Source organism: Pelophylax lessonae (genome assembly GCF_965119305.1).
Source record: "Pelophylax lessonae genome assembly, chromosome: 1".
Lineage (NCBI taxonomy): Eukaryota > Metazoa > Chordata > Amphibia > Anura > Ranidae > Pelophylax > Pelophylax lessonae.
The window spans coordinates 602,785,827-602,809,440 of NC_138768.1; the positions used below are offsets into that span (position 1 = coordinate 602,785,827).

The window sequence follows — 23,614 nt, forward strand, 5'->3', positions numbered from 1 at the left end:
CTACCAGCATGTCTTTGGAGAGTGGGAGGAAGCAGGAGTGCCTGGAGGAAACCCACACAGGCACAACTTGCAAACTCCAGGCAGGTAGTGATGTCAGGGCTGCTGTTAGAAATCATAGGGCCCCGTACAGCCTACCTGGCAGTGCCCCCCCCCCCCCGGAATATATCAAGACAATATTTTCACTAAAAATATACAAAAATCATAACAGAAAACCTGTGTAAATTAGCCCTTTTTAAATTTATATTATAAAAGTATATATTTTTTTAAATGTTAAATATTTTTACAATTATTTTATTTTACAATATTTTTAAATTATTTTTTGCAATGTTTAATTTTTTTATTTTTTTTTACAATTTGTTATTTTTTTTACAGGACAGGGAAGCCTGCAGTGCTGCGGGAGGGGGAGGCAGTGAGGGGAGGGAACACGGGGAGAGGGGAGGAGATCAGAAGCAGGCAGAACAGGGAGGGGGATCGGTGTCACAGAGGCAATTACAGGAATGATGTCCTGTGTCTCTCACAGCAGCAGCTAAAAGCTGGCAAGAGGGGAGAAACTGACTTTCAGCTGCTGCAGCGAGTTGCACAGGGCTTCCTTCTGTAGCTGCCCCTCTGCCTGACCACACCGATACCCTGTGCTGTTAGGTCCCCCCTGTGTGCCTGGGCCACCTACAGGAAGACTGGTGGTCCCCCCCTATCAGCGGCCCTGAGTGCCGTGGTTGGGATTTGAACCAACGGCCCTAGTGCTGCTAGATGGGAGTGCTAACCACTTAGCCACTGTGCTGCCCAAGCCAAATGTGTTCAATCATTCTAAAAATGATTAAATTATTCAAACACTGTGCAATACTGATAACTTTATTCCAGAATATAAGGCTTGCTGAAGGCTTTGGGCTACCGCAGATGTGGACTTAACAGCTGTTCATTGAGTAAGACCACATATTTGTATTTATTATAGAAAGTTCATGTATGCAAGGTGATAGTGTCTTTGGAAAAGACATTTTCTGACCCTTTACATTCGGTCTATCTGCGCTCCCTTGCAGCATCTTTCTAACCTGCAGTCCTTGCTGGGATTGGCTATGTCAATGCCTATCATTGGGCATTGATGTCACTACTCTGATCAGGTGACAGTGCTCTGGCCAAGTGATTGTCAGTTGGTGCCATCACAGGGGAGCAGGTGACAGGCTTCTTTATACTCAGAATTGCTAGGGGCTTTCCCTGCAGATGAAAAAGGAGCTAAAAGGGAGGATATGTAAGTAAATGGGGGTCAGGGGGCCCTTTCCAGAGACATTGCCACCTTTCTCTGTTTTAGATAAGATGGCAGTGTTTCTTTGAGTATAAGGACCTTTACATGTGATAACTGATTACAGCTGTTTAGGTCTCAGACCTCTTTGAACTGCAGTATGCTAAAACTATATCACTGTATGGATCAGTGTACACACAACAGTCTTAATCCGCCACATCTATAGGATATGTTTTCTACAATCCATTACCAGCATATAGCAGAATTTCACAAATAACAAGCTTTGTTGGAGGGCAGTAAAATAAGTCTATGGCATTGTGTCATTAGTTCAATCAGGTGAAAACAGTTCTAAAGTCAAAGCAAGCCCCAAAGAGATTCTATGAAAGCCGACGAGAGGTTTATCCCTCCACTACAGGATTTATGTTTTTGAATAACAAATGCTTTTCCTACTTTATATAAAAGTTATTTCTTTGAAGATATTTCCACCAGGAAAATAAGGGATTAACGTATTGCTTCCATGCTACCACACGTTGAGGTACTACAAAATGTGTATGGACACTTTCTAGCTGTATGTATTTTATTTTTTTTTTATTGAATTTTTTATTTTTTTTTTATAAGAGCAAAAAAAAAAAGAAAAAAGAGAAAGACTTTATTATTAACACTTTTGTGACTAGATGTCATTGATGCCTAGGCCAAATTTAATACCACCAGCTTTCCTTGCTTAACTTAACGGAAGCTTTATGACTCATTTTTTACTGGTATTTATATAGCACCGAAAATGTATGCACTGCTTTACATATTGTATGTTCATATCAGTCCCTGTCCTCAAGTAGCTTACAATCTAAGTTCCCTATATCACATAATACACACATTATGGGACAAGAGAAAACCACCCACCAGCATGGCTTTGGCGTGTGGGAGGATCCAAGTGCTGCAAGGCAGTAGTAAAAACCACTAGGTTGACAAATGTGCAAAAATTAATTACATTTTTATTTTTAATTTTTTCCATTTTCTTTATAAACTGTATTATTATTTATTTTAATACTGTAAAACGTACCTGGCAATCACAAATATTAAAGAGATACTACCTTTTTTTCATATGTCTTATGTTCATCACTTAGTGTATTCATGGTAAATCCTGTGGGTTTGAGGTTTGTGGTACCCGTGAATGTATGTATGAAACTTGGGTGTTCTAGTACAAGTGAATTTATGCGTACATTTTTGTAAATCAAATTTTAAGGAACCCATAATGCTCTGTCTGACCTAATGAGGGCTTTGGTATGTGCTAGTCCCCATACTAATACATGCTGGTTTCCCAGCAGTCATTTCCCAATGTGTGTTGGAGCAGTGCAGGGGGAGCTGACAGTCTGTGTAGTTAGCTATACTGTGTAATACAATGCGATATTGCACTAATATTGTTGGGAAACCATAATTAATGAAGCTAAAGCTTGTGTGCATGTGTCAGCACACAGGTAGACTCTAGTCAGTAAGCGGCATGCACTGACATATCTGAACATCTCTGTTTGCCAGTGCACATGAGCGCACACGTCCGCATGCATTGGCGTACACCCATGCATATCCAATCCCAGGTTTGGTGCCAAGCTGCCTTGATGTGTGCTAATTGATGGATGTTCTTCAGCTCCCTGTGATGCTTGTTCCTGTGCTTACTGGTTACCCTGCTGCCTGGCCACCCATTACTGACTTGGTTTGTCCCTGGAAATCTCTCTGACTCTCTCCTGATCTTGACCCCATCTTGTTACTTGACCTCACTCCAGCATGATCTCCCATGTTTGACCCGGCTTGTCTCCAGACACTGCTTCTGTTACTACTGCTTATTTATGTATGACCCTCACCAGACTGTATATGACCTTGGCTCTAGATTTCAGACTACACCTTTCTGCCTGTTCACACCAGAACCTGGCCATTTTACATATCAGATCAGATTTCGGATCCTATCCTGCACTTTCACACTGTTAGTGCATGAGCTGCACTGCTGTTTATGAGGTCTACTTCTACCTGCAGCTACCTCTATCTCTGCAGACTATCTCTACTGATCATCATTTGCCATCCAGGTTCCTGTGCTACCCTGAGCATCGCACTCCTGTTCCCACATTCAGGTGTGTTTGGACCAGAGCCACAAGAGAAGCCCTCTTGTCACTTCGGCCTCCATCAAGGTACATGAGGAATATGCTTTGGATTGAAGAGTAAGGGGCTACATATTATTCTGTATACCCCGCATTCAGAAACCCAACAGTCTTTTTTGTACTACCTTTCTAGCTACTTTTATTCATTTATTTAATTCTTGATTAATGTTTTTAATTTCTCCTGTTAAAAAGGAGTTCTTATTTTTGCTGTGGGGCTTATTGTTTCAGAGTTTATACTTTTGATGACCCCCCCCCCCCCATATTGAGGGCATGGCATGGCTCAGGAGGGACAGAGCCACTCACTTGTCCCCCCCCCTCCCTTCCTGACCTGCTGGGTTGCATGTTTTTGAGAGGCCTGGTATGAATTGGAGGGGACCCCCCCACACTGTTTTTTTTCACAATTTTGAATTGACGGCAACTCTTTGCCATCCACTCCTTAACAACCAGCTATTAACTGCTGGTGTTAAATTACTACAAACTTTCACTATTAAAATACTGCATCACTTCATAAAATAGCCCATGCGGTATTTTAGTAGCTTTATTTTGTGTATGGCAAAAAGATTTTTGAAAAACGGTAACCAGTATTTTACCGGTTGCACAGAGCGGCCCCGATCCTCTTCTCGGTTCCCCACTTGCACTCCTGGCTCCTTCTCTCTTGCTGGTGCCCGCAATAGGAAACCAATTTCCATGGGGGTACTTGTGCGGCTTACTGCCAAGCCCCGCTGCTGTGTCCATTGACACAGACTCGGCACTGCCCCCCCACTCATCACTGGAGTTGATTGACAGGAGCAGAAGCCTATGGCCAATCTGCCCAATGAGGAGGGAGACATCGGCAAAAGCCACTGCTTTCATTCACGTCTCTGGATCGGATGCATAGAATGGATTAAGGTAAAAAACCTTGATACTTTAGAACAATTTGAAATATCCTTAGATATTTCAAATAAAATAATAATAAAACCTGCCTCATATCTTCTACTTTTTTTTGTTGCCAAGCTACCCACATACTACCTAGTCACTATAAAATATTTGTGGTGATTGTATCTCAGATAATATATACCAATGTTTATTTCAAGAAAAAAAACTACCTTGTATCTCTTAAATTGTTGCCTAACCAAGCTGCTTACATACTGCATAGCCTCTATACCATGTTTGTAGCTATTGTATCTCAGATAAGAAGCTCTAATTTTTATTGCAAAATAAAACCTTCATTATCTCTTTCTATCAGCTGCCTATTCAAGTGCTCATATACAGACCTGATTCTTGCCATATTTTACTAAAAACAAACATGAGGTCTAAATTTTGAATATTTAGGGGATAACTGGATATATATTGATGGAAGGGTTGGAGGAAAAGTTGGGAAGTTGGTGGGTCTAAATGTTTTTTTGTTCATGCTAAACGTTTCCAGTAATGCAGTGTGCTACTGCAAAAAACAAAAAACAAAAGAAGCTAAACTATACTATCAAACTGTTATGTCACTGGCCAATTTGTAAGAAAATTTAGCTTTATTTTTTAAAGAAGAAGGGTAGCTTTTAGATCTATTGTGGCTGCTGCTTCCATTGGTAAATTCTGTCCAGGCAGGTGTCGCAGCCAAAACTACATAAAAAAAGCCTTTTTAAACTGAAATTATTCAGTATAACGTTCTGCTACTGTATGTAAGGCAAGGTAAATGTAAAAGTTGAAAGAATCCATTACATATTCAATATATGCAATGTCAGATTTTATGTGTTGATTCACCCAGGAGATTTTTTAAAACTATAATACACTGCATGACAATTGAGCCAAAGGTATATTCTACCTCTTGCCTAAAATTAATAATAATGCATCCAAACGGAATAAATACTGAATATACATTTTTCTTTTTTTGCCTGTGGCCTGCAAAGCATTGCAACTGTGATCAGTGGATCACAGGTGCAATGCAAAGGTTCCTGCAGACTATTCCTCCAGTCATAGGTCCGTTATGAGATATGAACCCTTGGTTAGCCACTTTAGCCCCAGCCCTATTTCGGACACTTTTTGTTCACAAGTTAAAACCAGTATTTTTTCCTAGAAAACTACTTAGAACCCCCAAACATTATATATATTTTTTTAGCAAAGACTCTGGAGAATAAAATGTCGGTCATTGCAAAATTTTTTGTCACGCGGTATTTGCGCAGCGGTCTTTAAGACGCCATTTTTTTGGAAAAAATTTGAAAAATCACATTTCACTGCATTTAAAAAATACTAAACAGTAAAGTTAGCCCATTTTTTTTGTATATTGTGAAAGATGATGTCACGCCGAGTAAATAGATACCAAACATGTTACGGTTTAAAATTGCGCCCCCCCGTGGGATGGCGACAAACTACGGTCAATAGAGATCTCAATCTGCGACGCTTTAAATTTATTTAACGGTTACCAGTTTAGAGTTAGAGTGTAGCTCTTTTTTTTTTAATTATTGCCCACGCTCTGGCGATCGCGGCGATACCTCACATGTGTGGTTTGAACAGCGATTTCATTTGCGGCTCGACTTGCGTATACGTTTTTTTTTGTGCGCGAGCTAACGGTGACGGGGACGGCTAAATTTTTTTTTTTTTTTTTTCCTATTTATTTTTTCTTTTTTTTTAAACTTTATTACAGGTTTTTTAAAAAAAAAAAATCTGATCACTTTTATTGCTGTCACAAGCAATGTAAACATCCCTGGTGACAGCAATATGTCGTGACTAGTGTTGAGCGAACACGGACTGTATTATTCGTGTTCGTACCGAATAATTGGATTTTTTGTACCCGAACACGGACACGGACACTTTACTGTATGTTCGGGTAAAAATCCGTGTTCGGTCGTTTTATTTCCGGGTTTTGCATGCTTTGGCGCTCTTTTCATGGCGGGCTTTCAACAGCCAATCAACAATCATTTAACTGGTGTGCCTTAAGCCATCCCAGCCATGCCTGCAAATGTCTCAGTAGCTGTGATTGGCCGTCTGAAGCATGTGACCAAGTCTTTATAAGTTCGAGGCAGCCGCAGCGGCGTCATTATGCTGCTTAGATTCAGGGACAGAGCACACATCAACGTGCTGGCTGCTGATTAGGGAAAGATAGGCAGGAAAAAACCATTTGTGTCCGGATAGAATTGAGGGACAGGTCGGAGTGTTTAGGCAGGGCGAGTTGTAGGCATTTTAGGGATAGAGTCTGCTGAATTATATAGGGTCAGTGTCTTCTACAAACTACAATCGATATTGCTGTGTGGGGGGTGGGGTCTGCACTCAATCCTGATCTACGATCTCTTCTCAATCCTGTTAGGGACAGAGTCTGCTGAATTTTAGGGAAACTGTGTTCTACAAACTACAATCGATATTGCTGTGTGGTGTGGGATTGGAGATAGGCAGGTGTCAGTGATGCACATCCATTTTTCTGTGTGTGAGCTGCAGTGAACACAATCTTTTTGGGCTGCAGTGAACACAATCTTTTTGGGCTGCAGTGAACACAATCTTTTTGGGCTGCAGTGAACACAATCTTTTTGGGCTGCAGTGAACACAATCTTTTTGGGCTGCAGTGAACACAATCTTTTTGGGGTGCAGTGAACAAAATCTTTTTGGGGTGCAGTGAACACAATCCTTTTTGGTGTGCAGTGAACACAATCTTTGTGGGGTGCAGTGAACAAAATCCTTTGTGGGGTGCAGTGAACACAATCTTTTTGGGGTGCAGTGAACAAAATCCTTTTTGGGGTGCAGTGAACAACATCCTTTTTGGGGTGCAGTGAACACAATCTTTTTGGGGTGCAGTGAACAAAATCCTTTGTGGGGTGCAGTGAACACAATCTTTTTGGGGTGCAGTGAACACAATCTTTTTGGGGTGGAGTGAACAACATCCTTTTTGGGGTGCAGTGAACAAAATCCTTTTTGGGGTGCAGTGAACAAAATCATTTTTGGGGTGCAGTGAACACAATCTTTTTGGGGTGCAGTGAACACAATCTTTGTGGGGTGCAGTGAACACAATCTTTTTGGGGTGGAGTGAACAACATCCTTTTTGGGGTGCAGTGAACAACATCCTTTTTGGGGTGCAGTGAACACAATCTTTTTGGGGTGCAGTGAACACAATCTTTGTGGGGTACAGTGAACAGAATCTTTGTGGGGTGCAGTGAACACAATCTTTGGGGGGTACAGTGAACACAATCTTTGTGAGGTGCAGTGAACACAATCTTTGTGGGGTGCAGTGAACACAATCATTGTGGGGTGCAGTGAACTCAATCTTTGTGGGGTACAGTGAACACAATCTCATACTGAAGGTTTGAGGGTGCTGCCTGTTCCATACTCCCCCTACTCCTCATCTAGCCTTTTAGGGGTACAAACAATAGTAATTGGGGCCTAGTGTGGTTGTGTACGTGTGATATACATACACTTTTTTGGGATCATATTTTCTATTCCGCTATTTAATCAAAAACCTTTGGGGATCAGTTAAATTGGGGGATAGTCTGTGTTGGTACGTGTGAGAGAGATCCACCTTTCCAAGTTGTTGGGGTTCATCTCATACTTCTGAAGGTTTGAGGGTGCTGCCTGTTCCATACTCCCCCTACTCCTAGCCTTTTAGGGGTACAAACAATAGTAATTGGGGCCTAGTGTGGTTGTGTACGTGTGATATACATACACTTTTTTGGGATCATATTTTCTATTCCGCTATTTAATCAAAAACCTTTGGGGATCAGTTAAATTGGGGGATAGTCTGTGTTGGTACGTGTGAGAGAGATCCACCTTTCCAAGTTGTTGGGGTTCATCTCATACTTCTGAAGGTTTGAGGGTGCTGCCTGTTCCATACTCCCCCTACTCCTAGCCTTTTAGGGGTACAAACAATAGTAATTGGGGCCTAGTGTGGTTGTGTACGTGTGATATACATACACTTTTTTGGGATCATATTTTCTATTCCGCTATTTAATCAAAAACCTTTGGGGATCAGTTAAATTGGGGGATAGTCTGTGTTGGTACGTGTGAGAGAGATCCACCTTTCCAAGTTGTTGGGGTTCATCTCATACTTCTGAAGGTTTGAGGGTGCTGCCTGTTCCATACTCCCCCTACTCCTAGCCTTTTAGGGGTACAAACAATAGTAATTGGGGCCTAGTGTGGTTGTGTACGTGTGATATACATACACTTTTTTGGGATCATATTTTCTATTCCGCTATTTAATCAAAAACCTTTGGGGATCAGTTAAATTGGGGGATAGTCTGTGTTGGTACGTGTGAGAGAGATCCACCTTTCCAAGTTGTTGAGGTTCATCTCATACTTCTGAAGGTTTGAGGGTGCTGCCTGTTCCATACTCCCCCTACTCCTAGCCTTTTAGGGGTACAAACAATAGTAATTGGGGCCTAGTGTGGTTGTGTACGTGTGATATACATACACTTTTTTGGGATCATATTTTCTATTCCGCTATTTAATCAAAAACCTTTGGGGATCAGTTAAATTGGGGGATAGTCTGTGTTGGTACGTGTGAGAGAGATCCACCTTTCCAAGTTGTTGGGGTTCATCTCATACTTCTGAAGGTTTGAGGGTGCTGCCTGTTCCATACTCCCCCTACTCCTAGCCTTTTAGGGGTACAAACAATAGTAATTGGGGCCTAGTGTGGTTGTGTACGTGTGATATACATACACTTTTTTGGGATCATATTTTCTATTCCGCTATTTAATCAAAAACCTTTGGGGATCAGTTAAATTGGGGGATAGTCTGTGTTGGTACGTGTGAGAGAGATCCACCTTTCCAAGTTGTTGGGGTTCATCTCATACTTCTGAAGGTTTGAGGGTGCTGCCTGTTCCATACTCCCCCTACTCCTAGCCTTTTAGGGGTACAAACAATAGTAATTGGGGCCTAGTGTGGTTGTGTACGTGTGATATACATACACTTTTTTGGGATCATATTTTCTATTCCGCTATTTAATCAAAAACCTTTGGGGATCAGTTAAATTGGGGGATAGTCTGTGTTGGTACGTGTGAGAGAGATCCACCTTTCCAAGTTGTTGAGGTTCATCTCATACTTCTGAAGGTTTGAGGGTGCTGCCTGTTCCATACTCCCCCTACTCCTAGCCTTTTAGGGGTACAAACAATAGTAATTGGGGCCTAGTGTGGTTGTGTACGTGTGATATACATACACTTTTTTGGGATCATATTTTCTATTCCGCTATTTAATCAAAAACCTTTGGGGATCAGTTAAATTGGGGGATAGTCTGTGTTGGTACGTGTGAGAGAGATCCACCTTTCCAAGTTGTTGAGGTTCATCTCATACTTCTGAAGGTTTGAGGGTGCTGCCTGTTCCATACTCCCCCTACTCCTAGCCTTTTAGGGGTACAAACAATAGTAATTGGGGCCTAGTGTGGTTGTGTACGTGTGATATACATACACTTTTTTGGGATCATATTTTCTATTCCGCTATTTAATCAAAAACCTTTGGGGATCAGTTAAATTGGGGGATAGTCTGTGTTGGTACGTGTGAGAGAGATCCACCTTTCCAAGTTGTTGGGGTTCATCTCATACTTCTGAAGGTTTGAGGGTGCTGCCTGTTCCATACTCCCCCTACTCCTAGCCTTTTAGGGGTACAAACAATAGTAATTGGGGCCTAGTGTGGTTGTGTACGTGTGATATACATACACTTTTTTGGGATCATATTTTCTATTCCGCTATTTAATCAAAAACCTTTGGGGATCAGTTAAATTGGGGGATAGTCTGTGTTGGTACGTGTGAGAGAGATCCACCTTTCCAAGTTGTTGGGGTTCATCTCATACTTCTGAAGGTTTGAGGGTGCTGCCTGTTCCATACTCCCCCTACTCCTAGCCTTTTAGGGGTACAAACAATAGTAATTGGGGCCTAGTGTGGTTGTGTACGTGTGATATACATACACTTTTTTGGGATCATATTTTCTATTCCGCTATTTAATCAAAAACCTTTGGGGATCAGTTAAATTGGGGGATAGTCTGTGTTGGTACGTGTGAGAGAGATCCACCTTTCCAAGTTGTTGAGGTTCATCTCATACTTCTGAAGGTTTGAGGGTGCTGCCTGTTCCATACTCCCCCTACTCCTAGCCTTTTAGGGGTACAAACAATAGTAATTGGGGCCTAGTGTGGTTGTGTACGTGTGATATACATACACTTTTTTGGGATCATATTTTCTATTCCGCTATTTAATCAAAAACCTTTGGGGATCAGTTAAATTGGGGGATAGTCTGTGTTGGTACGTGTGAGAGAGATCCACCTTTCCAAGTTGTTGGGGTTCATCTCATACTTCTGAAGGTTTGAGGGTGCTGCCTGTTCCATACTCCCCCTACTCCTAGCCTTTTAGGGGTACAAACAATAGTAATTGGGGCCTAGTGTGGTTGTGTACGTGTGATATACATACACTTTTTTGGGATCATATTTTCTATTCCGCTATTTAATCAAAAACCTTTGGGGATCAGTTAAATTGGGGGATAGTCTGTGTTGGTACGTGTGAGAGAGATCCACCTTTCCAAGTTGTTGGGGTTCATCTCATACTTCTGAAGGTTTGAGGGTGCTGCCTGTTCCATACTCCCCCTACTCCTAGCCTTTTAGGGGTACAAACAATAGTAATTGGGGCCTAGTGTGGTTGTGTACGTGTGATATACATACACTTTTTTGGGATCATATTTTCTATTCCGCTATTTAATCAAAAACCTTTGGGGATCAGTTAAATTGGGGGATAGTCTGTGTTGGTACGTGTGAGAGAGATCCACCTTTCCAAGTTGTTGGGGTTCATCTCATACTTCTGAAGGTTTGAGGGTGCTGCCTGTTCCATACTCCCCCTACTCCTAGCCTTTTAGGGGTACAAACAATAGTAATTGGGGCCTAGTGTGGTTGTGTACGTGTGATATACATACACTTTTTTGGGATCATATTTTCTATTCCGCTATTTAATCAAAAACCTTTGGGGATCAGTTAAATTGGGGGATAGTCTGTGTTGGTACGTGTGAGAGAGATCCACCTTTCCAAGTTGTTGGGGTTCATCTCATACTTCTGAAGGTTTGAGGGTGCTGCCTGTTCCATACTCCCCCTACTCCTAGCCTTTTAGGGGTACAAACAATAGTAATTGGGGCCTAGTGTGGTTGTGTACGTGTGATATACATACACTTTTTTGGGATCATATTTTCTATTCCGCTATTTAATCAAAAACCTTTGGGGATCAGTTAAATTGGGGGATAGTCTGTGTTGGTACGTGTGAGAGAGATCCACCTTTCCAAGTTGTTGAGGTTCATCTCATACTTCTGAAGGTTTGAGGGTGCTGCCTGTTCCATACTCCCCCTACTCCTAGCCTTTTAGGGGTACAAACAATAGTAATTGGGGCCTAGTGTGGTTGTGTACGTGTGATATACATACACTTTTTTGGGATCATATTTTCTATTCCGCTATTTAATCAAAAACCTTTGGGGATCAGTTAAATTGGGGGATAGTCTGTGTTGGTACGTGTGAGAGAGATCCACCTTTCCAAGTTGTTGGGGTTCATCTCATACTTCTGAAGGTTTGAGGGTGCTGCCTGTTCCATACTCCCCCTACTCCTAGCCTTTTAGGGGTACAAACAATAGTAATTGGGGCCTAGTGTGGTTGTGTACGTGTGATATACATACACTTTTTTGGGATCATATTTTCTATTCCGCTATTTAATCAAAAACCTTTGGGGATCAGTTAAATTGGGGGATAGTCTGTGTTGGTACGTGTGAGAGAGATCCACCTTTCCAAGTTGTTGGGGTTCATCTCATACTTCTGAAGGTTTGAGGGTGCTGCCTGTTCCATACTCCCCCTACTCCTAGCCTTTTAGGGGTACAAACAATAGTAATTGGGGCCTAGTGTGGTTGTGTACGTGTGATATACATACACTTTTTTGGGATCATATTTTCTATTCCGCTATTTAATCAAAAACCTTTGGGGATCAGTTAAATTGGGGGATAGTCTGTGTTGGTACGTGTGAGAGAGATCCACCTTTCCAAGTTGTTGAGGTTCATCTCATACTTCTGAAGGTTTGAGGGTGCTGCCTGTTCCATACTCCCCCTACTCCTAGCCTTTTAGGGGTACAAACAATAGTAATTGGGGCCTAGTGTGGTTGTGTACGTGTGATATACATACACTTTTTTGGGATCATATTTTCTATTCCGCTATTTAATCAAAAACCTTTGGGGATCAGTTAAATTGGGGGATAGTCTGTGTTGGTACGTGTGAGAGAGATCCACCTTTCCAAGTTGTTGGGGTTCATCTCATACTTCTGAAGGTTTGAGGGTGCTGCCTGTTCCATACTCCCCCTACTCCTAGCCTTTTAGGGGTACAAACAATAGTAATTGGGGCCTAGTGTGGTTGTGTACGTGTGATATACATACACTTTTTTGGGATCATATTTTCTATTCCGCTATTTAATCAAAAACCTTTGGGGATCAGTTAAATTGGGGGATAGTCTGTGTTGGTACGTGTGAGAGAGATCCACCTTTCCAAGTTGTTGGGGTTCATCTCATACTTCTGAAGGTTTGAGGGTGCTGCCTGTTCCATACTCCCCCTACTCCTAGCCTTTTAGGGGTACAAACAATAGTAATTGGGGCCTAGTGTGGTTGTGTACGTGTGATATACATACACTTTTTTGGGATCATATTTTCTATTCCGCTATTTAATCAAAAACCTTTGGGGATCAGTTAAATTGGGGGATAGTCTGTGTTGGTACGTGTGAGAGAGATCCACCTTTCCAAGTTGTTGAGGTTCATCTCATACTTCTGAAGGTTTGAGGGTGCTGCCTGTTCCATACTCCCCCTACTCCTAGCCTTTTAGGGGTACAAACAATAGTAATTGGGGCCTAGTGTGGTTGTGTACGTGTGATATACATACACTTTTTTGGGATCATATTTTCTATTCCGCTATTTAATCAAAAACCTTTGGGGATCAGTTAAATTGGGGGATAGTCTGTGTTGGTACGTGTGAGAGAGATCCACCTTTCCAAGTTGTTGGGGTTCATCTCATACTTCTGAAGGTTTGAGGGTGCTGCCTGTTCCATACTCCCCCTACTCCTAGCCTTTTAGGGGTACAAACAATAGTAATTGGGGCCTAGTGTGGTTGTGTACGTGTGATATACATACACTTTTTTGGGATCATATTTTCTATTCCGCTATTTAATCAAAAACCTTTGGGGATCAGTTAAATTGGGGGATAGTCTGTGTTGGTACGTGTGAGAGAGATCCACCTTTCCAAGTTGTTGGGGTTCATCTCATACTTCTGAAGGTTTGAGGGTGCTGCCTGTTCCATACCCCCCCTACTCCTCATCTAGCCTTTTAGGGGTACAAACAATAGTAATTGGGGCCTAGTGTGGTTGTGTACGTGCGAGATACATACACTTTTTTTGATCATATTTCCTATTCCGCTATTCAATAAAAACCTTTGAGGATCAATTGAATTGCGGGATAGTCTGTGTCGGTACGTGTGAGAGAGATCCACCTTTCCAAGTTGTTGGGGTTCATCTCATACTTCTGAAGGTTTGAGGGTGCTGCCTGTTCCATACCCCCCCTACTCCTCATCTAGCCTTTTAGGGGTACAAACAATAGTAATTGGGGCCTAGTGTGGTTGTGTACGTGCGAGATACATACACTTTTTTTGATCATATTTCCTATTCCGCTATTCAATAAAAACCTTTGAGGATCAATTGAATTGCGGGATAGTCTGTGTCGGTACGTGTGAGAGAGATCCACCTTTCCAAGTTGTTGGGGTTCATCTCATACTTCTGAAGGTTTGAGGGTGCTGCCTGTTCCATACCCCCCCTACTCCTCATCTAGCCTTTTAGGGGTACAAACAATAGTAATTGGGGCCTAGTGTGGTTGTGTACGTGCGAGATACATACACTTTTTTTGATCATATTTCCTATTCCGCTATTCAATAAAAACCTTTGAGGATCAATTGAATTGCGGGATAGTCTGTGTCGGTACGTGTGAGAGAGATCCACCTTTCCAAGTTGTTGGGGTTCATCTCATACTTCTGAAGGTTTGAGGGTGCTGCCTGTTCCATACCCCCCCTACTCCTCATCTAGCCTTTTAGGGGTACAAACAATAGTAATTGGGGCCTAGTGTGGTTGTGTACGTGCGAGATACATACACTTTTTTTGATCATATTTCCTATTCCGCTATTCAATAAAAACCTTTGAGGATCAATTGAATTGCGGGATAGTCTGTGTCGGTACGTGTGAGAGAGATCCACCTTTCCAAGTTGTTGGGGTTCATCTCATACTTCTGAAGGTTTGAGGGTGCTGCCTGTTCCATACCCCCCCTACTCCTCATCTAGCCTTTTAGGGGTACAAACAATAGTAATTGGGGCCTAGTGTGGTTGTGTACGTGCGAGATACATACACTTTTTTTGATCATATTTCCTATTCCGCTATTCAATAAAAACCTTTGAGGATCAATTGAATTGCGGGATAGTCTGTGTCGGTACGTGTGAGAGAGATCCACCTTTCCAAGTTGTTGGGGTTCATCTCATACTTCTGAAGGTTTGAGGGTGCTGCCTGTTCCATACCCCCCCTACTCCTCATCTAGCCTTTTAGGGGTACAAACAATAGTAATTGGGGCCTAGTGTGGTTGTGTACGTGCGAGATACATACACTTTTTTTGATCATATTTCCTATTCCGCTATTCAATAAAAACCTTTGAGGATCAATTGAATTGCGGGATAGTCTGTGTCGGTACGTGTGAGAGAGATCCACCTTTCCAAGTTGTTGGGGTTCATCTCATACTTCTGAAGGTTTGAGGGTGCTGCCTGTTCCATACTCCCCCTACTCCTAGCCTTTTAGGGGTACAAACAATAGTAATTGGGGCCTAGTGTGGTTGTGTACGTGTGATATACATACACTTTTTTGGGATCATATTTTCTATTCCGCTATTTAATCAAAAACCTTTGGGGATCAGTTAAATTGGGGGATAGTCTGTGTTGGTACGTGTGAGAGAGATCCACCTTTCCAAGTTGTTGGGGTTCATCTCATACTTCTGAAGGTTTGAGGGTGCTGCCTGTTCCATACCCCCCCTACTCCTCATCTAGCCTTTTAGGGGTACAAACAATAGTAATTGGGGCCTAGTGTGGTTGTGTACGTGCGAGATACATACACTTTTTTTGATCATATTTCCTATTCCGCTATTCAATAAAAACCTTTGAGGATCAATTGAATTGCGGGATAGTCTGTGTCGGTACGTGTGAGAGAGATCCACCTTTCCAAGTTGTTGGGGTTCATCTCATACTTCTGAAGGTTTGAGGGTGCTGCCTGTTCCATACCCCCCCTACTCCTCATCTAGCCTTTTAGGGGTACAAACAATAGTAATTGGGGCCTAGTGTGGTTGTGTACGTGCGAGATACATACACTTTTTTTGATCATATTTCCTATTCCGCTATTCAATAAAAACCTTTGAGGATCAATTGAATTGCGGGATAGTCTGTGTCGGTACGTGTGAGAGAGATCCACCTTTCCAAGTTGTTGGGGTTCATCTCATACTTCTGAAGGTTTGAGGGTGCTGCCTGTTCCATACCCCCCCTACTCCTCATCTAGCCTTTTAGGGGTACAAACAATAGTAATTGGGGCCTAGTGTGGTTGTGTACGTGCGAGATACATACACTTTTTTTGATCATATTTCCTATTCCGCTATTCAATAAAAACCTTTGAGGATCAATTGAATTGCGGGATAGTCTGTGTCGGTACGTGTGAGAGAGATCCACCTTTCCAAGTTGTTGGGGTTCATCTCATACTTCTGAAGGTTTGAGGGTGCTGCCTGTTCCATACCCCCCCTACTCCTCATCTAGCCTTTTAGGGGTACAAACAATAGTAATTGGGGCCTAGTGTGGTTGTGTACGTGCGAGATACATACACTTTTTTTGATCATATTTCCTATTCCGCTATTCAATAAAAACCTTTGAGGATCAATTGAATTGCGGGATAGTCTGTGTCGGTACGTGTGAGAGAGATCCACCTTTCCAAGTTGTTGGGGTTCATCTCATACTTCTGAAGGTTTGAGGGTGCTGCCTGTTCCATACCCCCCCTACTCCTCATCTAGCCTTTTAGGGGTACAAACAATAGTAATTGGGGCCTAGTGTGGTTGTGTACGTGCGAGATACATACACTTTTTTTGATCATATTTCCTATTCCGCTATTCAATAAAAACCTTTGAGGATCAATTGAATTGCGGGATAGTCTGTGTCGGTACGTGTGAGAGAGATCCACCTTTCCAAGTTGTTGGGGTTCATCTCATACTTCTGAAGGTTTGAGGGTGCTGCCTGTTCCATACTCCCCCTACTCCTCATCTAGCCTTTTAGGGGTACAAACAATAGTAATTGGGGCCTAGTGTGGTTGTGTACGTGTGATATACATACACTTTTTTTGGATCATATTTTCTATTCCGCTATTCAATAAAAACCTTTCTAGGGCAAGATCTTAAATTACAGAAATATGAGGAGACCGTCAAATAAGGGCCGTGGCCTGGGTCGTGGTGCTGCTGGTAGAGCTCCTGTTGCAAGGAGAGGACATGGTCGATCTGTGCCAGCTACACGCACAAGTGAAACACCTTCCTCAAGTGTGAGTAGGCGACAGAACCTGCATCAGTATTTGGTAGGGCATCAAACGCCCCTAGAAGTGATGAGGCCAGAACAAGTTGAGGCGATAGTAGATTGGTTTGCTGCTGACAGTGCCTCCAGTTCCTTCACATTGTCTCCCACCCAGTCTACTGCAGAAAGGTCAGAGTTGGCACCTGCAGCCAATGTCCAACCGTCTTTCACCTCACCCCCTTGCAAATCAGGCCAGCAGTCTGAGCCCCAAGCCATACAGCAGTCTCTTATTCTTTTTGAGGACTCTGTCAGCAGGGTTTCCCAGGGCCATCCACCTAGCCCTGCCCCAGAAGTGGAAGAGATTGAGTGCAGCGATGCCCAACCACTTATTTCTCAAGATGAGTACATGCAAGGATCATCGCAGCACGTCTCCGATGATGACGAAACGCAGGTGCCAACTGCTGCGGCGTTCAGCATTGTGGAGACCGACAAGGAGGGCAGGGGTGAAGACTGGGTGGAAGATGATGTGGAGGACGATGAGGTCCTCGACCCCACATGGAATGAACGTCATGCAGGTGAACTGAGTAGTTTGGAGGAAGAGGCGGTGGTCGCACAGAGCCACCAGCACAGCAGAAGAGGGAGCAGGGTGCAGAAGCGGAGCGGCCGTGCCCTAGACACTACGCCCGCTACTGCCCAACGCAGCAAGGGAACGAGCGCACCAAAGTCAGCTCAAAGGAGTTCTCTAGCGTGGAAGTTCTTTAGAAAATGTGCTGATGACAGGACACGAGTGGTTTGCACCCTGTGCAATCAGAGCTTGAAGCGAGGCATGAACCTTCTCAACCTGAGCACAACCTGCATGATCAGGCATCTAAGTGCAAAGCACGAGCTGCAGTGGAGTACACACCTTCAAAACCAAGAAACGTCTCTGGCTCATCCTGCTTCCTCTTCTGCTGCAGTCTCGGCCGCTCCAGCCACATCTGTAGTGATACCGGCACCTGCCACCCCGCAAACAGACGATCTGTCAGCAACACCACCACCTGGGTCACCAACAACCATCTCCACAATGTCCCGTGGAAGCGTTCAGCTTTCCATCTCCCAAACACTTGAGAGGAAGAGGAAGTACCCCCCTACCCACCCGCGATCCCTGGCCCTGAATGCCAGCATTTCAAAATTATTGGCCTTTGAAATGCTGTCATTCCGTCTGGTGGAGACGCACAGTTTTAAAAACCTTATGTCGGTGGCTGTCCCACAGTACGTCGTGCCCAGCCGCCACTACTTTTCCAGGCAAGCCATCCCTTCCCTGCACAACCAAGTGGGGGAAAAAATCAGGTGTGCACTGCGCAACGCCATCTGTGCCAAGGTCCACCTAACTACGGATACGTGGACCAGTAAGCACGGTCAGGGGCGTTATATCTCCCTAACGGCACACTGGGTAAATGCAGTGGCGGATGGGCCTGAGGCGGATAGCAATTTGGCGCATGTCCTTCCACCACCGAGGATTGCAGGGCGCTTCAGTTTGCCTCCTGTTCCTAACTCCTCCTACTCCGCTTCCTCATCCTCTACCGCCTCCTCATCCGGACAGCGTAACACCTTCACCACCAACTTCAGCACGGCCAGGGGTAAACGACAGCAGGCAGTTTTACAACTTGCCTGTTTGGGGGACAAACCACACACCGCGCAGGAGTTGTGGAGGAGCATGGAACAGCAGACAAATGAGTGGTTGCTGCCAGCGAGCCTCAAGCCCGGCCTGGTGGTGTGCGATAACGGGCGAAATCTCATAGCAGCTCTGGGCCTAGCCGGTTTGACGCACATCCCTTGCCTGGCGCATGTGCTGAATTTGGTGGTGCAGAGGTTCCTTAAAAACTACCCCGATATGTCAGAGCTGCTGCAGAAAGTGCGGGCCGTTTGTGCGCACTTTCGGCGTTCTCACCCTGCTGCTGCTCGCCTGGCAGCGCTGCAGCGTAACTTCGGCCTTCCCGCTCACCGCCTCATATGTGACGTGCCCACAAGGTGGAACTCCACCTTGCACATGCTGGAAAGACTGTGCGAGCAGCAGCAGGCCATAGTGGAGTTTCAGCTGCAGCACGCACGCGTGAGTCGCTCTGCGGAACAGCACCACTTCACCACCAATAACTGGGCCTCCATGCGAGACCTGTGTGCCTTGTTGCGCTGTTTTGAGTACTCCACCAACATGGCCAGTGGCAATGACGCCGTTCTCAGCTTAACTATCCCACTTCTATGCCTCCTTGAAAAAACAATTCGGGCGATGATGGAAGAGGATGTGGCACAGGATGAGGAGGAGGAGGAGGATGAAGAGGTAACATTTCCAAGGCTTTCAGGGCAGTCATTCGCAAGGGGCTCCGAGGGTGGGTTCCTGCACACGCAAACGCCAGGGACGCAATTGTCCAGCAGGGGCACAGTTCTGGAGGATGAGGAGGATGAGGAGGAGGAGGAGCTGGAGGAGGAGATGGAACCATGTTCACAGCAGGGTGGCACCCAGGCCAGCTCATGGCCATCACTGGTGCGTGGCTGGGGGGATACAGAGGACACGGACCATACACCTCCCACAGAGGACAGCCTTTCGTTGCCTCTGGGCAGCCTGGCACACATGAGCGATTACATGCTGCAGTGTCTCCACAACGACCGCCGAGTTGCCCACATTCTAACTTGTGCTGATTACTGGGTGGCCACGCTGCTGGATCCCCGTTACAAGGACAACGTACCGTCCTTAATTCACTCACTGGAGCGCGATCGCAAGATGCGCGAGTACAAGCGCACGCTGGTAGACGCCATGCTGCTGGCATTCCCATCTGACAGCGGGGCCACAGTGGAAGCACAAGGCAGAGGAGGAGGAGGAGGAGGTCGCCAACGCAACCAGGGCACCGCCAGCACCTCAGAAGGCAGGGTTAGCATGGCCGAAATGTGGAAAAGCTTTGTCAGCACGCCACAACAAACAGCAGCACCAGCAGCTCAGATGGAACGTCTTAGCAGGAGGCAGCATTTTACCAACATGGTGGAGCAGTATGTGTGCACACGCCTACATGTAGTGAATGACGGGTCTGCCCCCTTCAACTTCTGGGTCTCCAAATTGGGCACATGGCCTGAGCTTGCCCTTTACGCCTTGGAGGTGCTGGCGTGCCCTGCAGCCAGTGTATTATCTGAACGGGTATTTAGCACGGCTGGGGGCGTTATAACAGACAAGCGCAGCCGCCTGTCCAGAGACAATGTGGACAAGCTCACGTTCATTAAAATGAACCAGGCATGGATCCCACGGGACTTTTCCGTACCTTATGCAGAATAGCAATGGATACCGACCTTACCCACCCATTGTTCCATTTTTGCTCTTTCTCACTCTTTTGGGGTGTACCCTCATTTAAAATTTGTGAAAAGAAGCAGTGTTGGCTACCTCGTCCTCCTCCTCAGGGCCAGATTAATGTAGGGGCTATTGGAGCTGCAGCTCCAGGCCCCTACCTTTTATATAGGCCCCGGGTTGGCCATATTCACTGTTACCGCTCTTCTGTCACTTGTAAACACAGAAGTCTGGCTTCTATGCTCGCTTCCCCAGGCAGCACCCTCAGAACCTCCCCACACAGCGTGAAGGCCGGACAAGGAGGGACAGTTGGCGATGCATGGATGTGTTTATGGGCTTCAGAGACAGCATCCCATGTTGAATTAGGCATGCATGGCTGCACCCTTCCTCCTCTGGGTGCATGGCAAGGCACGGCCCTAAGGCCCTTCAAAATCCTCAGCACCAAGCCCATGATGCTGTTAATCCGGCCCTGGTCCTCCTCCACCGCCGCTTCCACCTACACCGCCCATAGGTGTGCGCAGCCTATTGCATTAAGGTGTGCACCCCAAAGTTGAAATACACATGCATGTGTTTGCCAGCAGGGAGAGTAATGTATCGGGGCCATGTACCTGTAGGCAAGGAGAAATAGAGCAGAGCAGGTCCCAGGGAGATCTTTCCCATCTCCTCACTGGCAATGCTATGTGCCCTAGGTGATTAGGGTGTGCCCAGGCACACCCAGCACACCCTGTGCGCACGCCTATGTCACCGCCACATCCACCACCACCTCAACCTCCCTCCTACTCCATATGGGCCTCGTCCTTCAGAGATGAAGAAGAACATTGTTTTATTTTTCTGTTTTTTTTTGTTGTTTTAAGTTATTTCCCTATCCACATTTGTTTGCAGAGCACTTGCCATGCTCTTAATTACGTTTTGCTGCCATTTGCAGCACTCTAGCCCTTTCCTTTGGTGTTTTAGAGCCATTTTAGTGCCTTAAAGTTCGGGTCCCCATTGACTTCAATGGGGTTCGGTGTCCGGGAAAAGTTCGGTAAAAGTCCGGGACACGGACCCGGACTTTTTTTTAAAGTTCGGCCGAACCCGTCGAACACGGACATCTAGGTGTCCGCTCAACCCTAGTCGTGACAGGTACACTTTATGGAGGGATCGAGGGTCTAAAAGACCCTAGACCCCTCCACTACACTTCCCTGTATGCAAAACGCCGAAAACGGCATTTTTGCATACAGCCGTTTTTCAAATCTGCCGCCTTTTGCAGCACAGTAACCCGGACGTGACGTCATGGACGCCGCCTCCGGGTTACGTCATCGGAGACCCGATCGATGCCGTTTCCGGCATTCATCGGGACTCCATCCAGCCGGCGGGCGTGCCGGCTGGGTGCTCGGGGCTCCCGGTGGGACGGGAGCCCCGAGCAAAGCCGCGGAAGGCGGCGGGAGGGGGGGGACGTCCCCTCCCGCCCCCCCGGGTAACGATCGAGCGGCTCCCGAGCCGCATCGATCGTTACCGACGGAAAGCCGACCGTCGGCTTCAAACAACGGTACCGGGATGATGCCTCTAGCTAGAGGCATCATCCCGGTATAACCACTCAAAGTCAGCCGACGTAGAGGTTACGTGACTGGTAGTAAAGTGGTTAGAGAGCTGGAGGAAGGACCGATTGATTACTGCATTTGCACTTTATCAAGATTTATGAGTCACTCTTTATTCACATACCTATGGGAATGAATAATGCAGCTGCGTATGAGTTGCCTGTAGGGATAGGAAATAGCAGTGTGCATCATTTAAAATAAGAAGAAAAGTGCAAGAACAGTGTACACCTAAACCACCTCCCATTATGATTATATCACATTATATCACGTCACCCTATCCCCATTAATAAATAAAAGTTTACACCTTTAAGTTAGTCCTATTACCCTGAATAAATCTTTCTGGCTGCTGTTTTACACTGTTGTGTCCTCTGCAGAAAGTTTATTTTTAATGCAAAACCCCAGTCTAGGTTAATTATCTCAACTAAATTTGGGTCAGACGTTGCTACTTAAATTGTCCTACTCCTGTCCAATATTAAAATACTGTTTAATTTGAGGTCTCCTAATTCTTGTAGAAAAAAACACATGACTACACTTTTTCTCTAGTACATGCTATGGTGGGCAATCAGCAGGGAAGAGGAACCAGGAGCCCCAGTGGGGAATCTGAGAAGATGAGGACTGGGGCTTCTCTGTGCAAAACCATTGTACAGAGCACGTAAGTATAACAGGTTTGTTTAAAAAAAAAAAAAATAGGGCTTTACAATTAGGGATGATCGAACGGTTTGGGTCAACCATCGGGCTTTGCTACTCTCAGATGTGTGTGACGCAGAGTAGCAAAGCCTTTTGCAGTGGACTTAAAGCCTCAGTGACAAGTTAACGCCTGTTCTTGTAAGAGTTAAGTCCACTGCAAAAGGCGTCACACACATCTGCTTTATTAGGAGCAAAAGAAAGGAGCGGATAAGCAAAAAAGTCATTTTTGAAGGTTTGGCATGCTATAATTCTGGTTCTGGACATGCTACGGAGCTGAAACTTCACAGGTACACTTTTTAGACCCCCCCCCCCCAGACACTAAATCCAAAGAAATCTCTTTTTTTTTTTTTTTCAATAATTTTTCCAATAACTGGCTCTCTATCAAAAACGAAAATTTTTAAGAACTTTTTTTTGCCTGATTCATAGTCCCTGGGGCATGACCCATAACCCTAGGCACATTTTAGGGGCATTTATTAGGTTTTAGGGCTTCAAAATTGTGTTTTTTGATTCCCGAAGTTCGGGTCTCATTGATTTCAAGGGGTTTGGGAATCCGAACCGAACATTCGGGAAATTCGGGTGTTCTGGTCAAACCAAACTTTTCAAAAGTTCGATCATTTCTATTTACAATCACTTTAGCTATCTAATGTTTTTACTTGTTTTTAAAGTAACAAGTAACACAAAATGGTTAAATATTGCATCGCTCGTCCAATAATTCTATTTGGTATTTCAAACACATAGTATGTTTGGAGACACGAATAAAGTCTTTGTAAAATATTGCTTAATTTCCTAGCACAACTTCTTCTTGCTTCTTTCAAATATAGCATTTTTTGGTCTTAGGGATGGGAGTTTACTAGAAAGAGACCAGCAGAAGAGTATAAACACATATAACATCATCGCTAAGCTTGTAATGTTCTTGCAGGGACTGCTGCTGCAAGGTCAGAAACTGGGGACATAGGAACACCCACCAAAGCCCTTTCTCTACACCCAGTCTGTGGGTAGGTTCTTGGGAGTCAGGGCAGCAGCATTGTTTTTTTGTGAAAGGATCAATGTGCAGGCAGGTTGAATGTGAAAGACGGGCGGGGATAGATGGCATTTTGTAGTCCAGCAGAAAGGGTTAAAAATACTGCTTAAGATTTTAGTGCAGCAAAGGCAGTG

The 23,614-nt window shown here is 44.7% G+C and overlaps 1 protein-coding gene across 1 annotated transcript in view; it reads right to left on the reverse strand.

Annotated features, from left to right (window-relative positions):
- Positions 1–23,614, reverse strand: part of TACR3 (tachykinin receptor 3) — a 276,158-nt gene that overhangs the window by 1,141 nt on the left and 251,403 nt on the right. The gene's annotated exons all lie outside the window — the stretch shown is intronic.